Source organism: Lipotes vexillifer, unplaced genomic scaffold (assembly GCF_000442215.2).
Source record: "Lipotes vexillifer unplaced genomic scaffold, Lipotes_vexillifer_v1.1 scaffold351, whole genome shotgun sequence".
In the NCBI taxonomy this organism is placed as follows: Eukaryota; Metazoa; Chordata; class Mammalia; order Artiodactyla; family Lipotidae; genus Lipotes; species Lipotes vexillifer.
This window is the reverse complement of record NW_006787659.1, coordinates 75,811-78,874: the sequence shown is the minus strand read 5'-3', so window position 1 is coordinate 78,874 and position 3,064 is coordinate 75,811. Positions and strand designations below refer to the sequence as shown.

Sequence of the window (3,064 nt, the reverse complement as noted above, 5' to 3'; positions counted from 1 at the left end):
AGAGATGGAAGAGCCAAGAAGCTGAACACAGCCTACAGGGGGACCCAGAGGTGAGGACAACAGGGAACTGCCTGTTGTCCAGGTCTGGAGGGAGAGAGGGGGAAGCTGGTGTTACCATAACCAGAAATCGGGCCATCCAGTGAAAACTAGGACCACAGGAGGGCTACCTGGTGGGAGCTGAGCCAGGAGGAGACACGGTAGCAGAAATACATTGTATTCTCCTCTGCTGCCTATTCTTCTGCCAGGGCCTCCCGTTGGCGAAGCCTACCGGAACGTAGTTGGCAAAGGAGCCTGGGAAGTGTAGTTTCCAAGGATACAGAGCAGAAGGATAATCTGCGAGCCGATAGGCAATTGACCCGGACACATTAGGTGTCCTCTGACATCAGAGCTCCCACAGCCCAACAAGGTAATAAGGTAATAAACCTTTCCTCTTTTGTGGTAGAGGCATAATAGATGTTAGCTTAGTACAGCACTGTTGTACACTGTTGTACTATTATGTATTATTATGTACAGCACTGTTGTTAAGTGCTGTTCACACAGCAACTCTGCTCTACCCTCAAAAGAGCCCTATAGAGTAAGCAAACCATTATCCCCATTTTCCATATGGGGAAACTGAGGCACAGTAACTCCCCAGCATTGCATAGTAAGTGACAGAACCTGGATTCCACTCCAGGCTGTCCAGCTTCAATGTTCATTCTCTTTAACCCCGCACTCCTCTGCCTCTCAAGGTTCCTGCTGTTCCTGTTCCTGAGTATCTAGTGCAGGGCTCTGCATGAGGCAGGGACTCATTAAATACTCATTTGAAAAATAATTTCCTGATTTTACTACTACATAGTAATCACTTAGATTCTTAACTTTTATAATCACATGGGTTGGTTTGTTTTTCAAATTGTTATTTCCTTTGTTTTTTACATTTCAGTAGTCTCATCTCCCATAGTCTAACTGTCCTGTGCCTTTTCATCTCCACAACTGCATGTTATTTTCTGGAAGGCAAATTCCTGGGGTCAGATATCCAGAGATATCTTCTTTAGAGTTCTCCAGTGTTATAAACCACATTCTTGGGAACATAATCAGTTTGATTCCTGGAAAGTGGACTCTGATGAGGCAAAATTCTTACAACAGCTGCTTTCTATTTATCAGTCTGCCATTGCTGACTTACTGTACTTAAGAAGCTTCACATACATGATCATCTTTAATGCACATGGCAACCCTGTGAGCATACTGATAAAATTTTCCAGTGCCTTTATTTTGCATCCTTATTTGTTACCTATTCTTTTTCCACTATAATCATGTCCAGTTTCAATATGAGGACATTTCAAGATGAGGAAACTCAGACTCATGGGTGACACCCAGTTAGCAGCAGAAAGGGGATTTGAACCGTATCCGTCCAGTACAGAACTAAAGGTTTCAGTGATGACACACAATCCCATACAAAATGAAAGCACACAGAGATGAAGGGGTTGAAGGAAATGCAGCTGCTCCTTCTGATGCCTGAGGAATGTGGATGCACCTTTAGAAAGCACATGCTGTACACTGATTTCATAAAACATTTAGGCCTGGAAAAGATGGCCTTTACTTTTTTTTTAAGGGAATTTCTTTTTCACTTTAAAAAATAATTTTAACTTCAAAAAAAATTTTGGGGAGGGCTACCCTGGTGGCGCAGTGGTTGAGAGTCCACCTGCTGATGCAGGGGATATGGGTTCGTGCCCCAGTCTGGGAAGATCCCACATGCCGCGGAGCGGCTGGGCCCGTGAGCCATGGCCACTGAGCCTGCGCGTCCGGAGCCTGTGCTCCTCAACGGGAGAGGCCACGACAGTGAGAGGCCTGCGTATCGCTAAAAAAAAAAAAAAAAAAAAAGGAAAAAAAAATTTTTTTGGCTGTGCAGCGTGGCATGTGGGATCTTAGTTCCCCAACCAGGGATTGAACCTGTGACCCCTGTGGTGGAAGCACAGAGTCTTAACCACTGGACCACCAGGGAAGTCCCGGCCTTTACTTCTTAAGAATGACCTCTTGTGACCACCAGCCACAGAAGAAAGTACCTGAAGAATGGATTTCTTTTAGTGAGCAAAACCTAAATAAGCATCTATTTTAATAATTGGCAAGTCCTTTAATTGAGGCATTCACATCCTTGTCTTTCTTCTGGCCTTTCTTCCAGTTGGATTTCTGTGTATGACTATTATGGGGAGCTGTGACTTTAAAAATATATTTTAAAAAGCCCACAGTTAGCCTGTGAGCACGTTTTATTCTGACTCTGGCTGCAGGAACTGAGTTTGACTAGGTTCTGAATCCAAAGAAAATCCAGAGAGGCATTCCTAAACTTGGACCTTTTGTCCAGGCTCACTTCCTACTGACCCTGTGACAGCCCTTCCGCTGGCCCGTGGTCAAGCTGTCCGCACAGAATAGGGAGCAGTGTTCTCAAGGGCAGCAAGATCATCCAGCTGATAAAAAGGAGCATAAGATGCAACCAAAATGCCAATTCTCTTTCCTTTCTGGGTTTGCTTGAGTCCAAAGGTCAAAAGGAAGACAGAGCAGTGCAGTGTGTTGGTTGGTAATTCCACGCTCATGAGGGCTCGGTAATGCAATCCGTTCCCATGCCCATCTCAAGGAGTCCTTCAATCTCCCATCTTCATCCCCTAAGCACCGGCTTGTGTGAACATGCTATTAGCTGGCAGGGTCCAGTTTCAATATTAGCAGTTCCATTCAGTTTCAAGGCCCTCACAGTTGTCTACGCTGCGTATGAATCTGACACTGCTGCCAATTTTCTTTGAAGGCATTTTAGTATCATCTCAGTGCTTATGTTATTATCTCTGGAAGTGTTGTTTTTCAGCTATTTTCTGCCTCTAGAAAGACAGGGTCGTTTAGCTATTTTATCAGTGAAATTTGAGCATGTAGTGTCGCTAACACTTGACTTGTGATTTTCTTGATTTCTTTTATGTCACTACCTGACCAAGGAAACACAGTAGTTTCAGTGAGAAGGCACCTTAAGTATCATCTGTTCTCTAGTGACTCAATGTGTGTTCACACAGAAACAGCGTGAGCATCTCCTGGGGCTTGGTAGAAATAT

The 3,064-nt window shown here is 44.4% G+C and overlaps 1 non-coding gene across 1 annotated transcript; it reads right to left on the bottom strand.

The window, feature by feature from the left end:
• Positions 1-1,905: 1,905 nt before the first annotated feature.
• Positions 1,906-1,978, bottom strand: TRNAG-UCC (transfer RNA glycine (anticodon UCC)). Its single transcript has one exon. It is a non-coding gene; the product is annotated as a tRNA-Gly (tRNA).
• Positions 1,979-3,064: the final 1,086 nt, after the last annotated feature.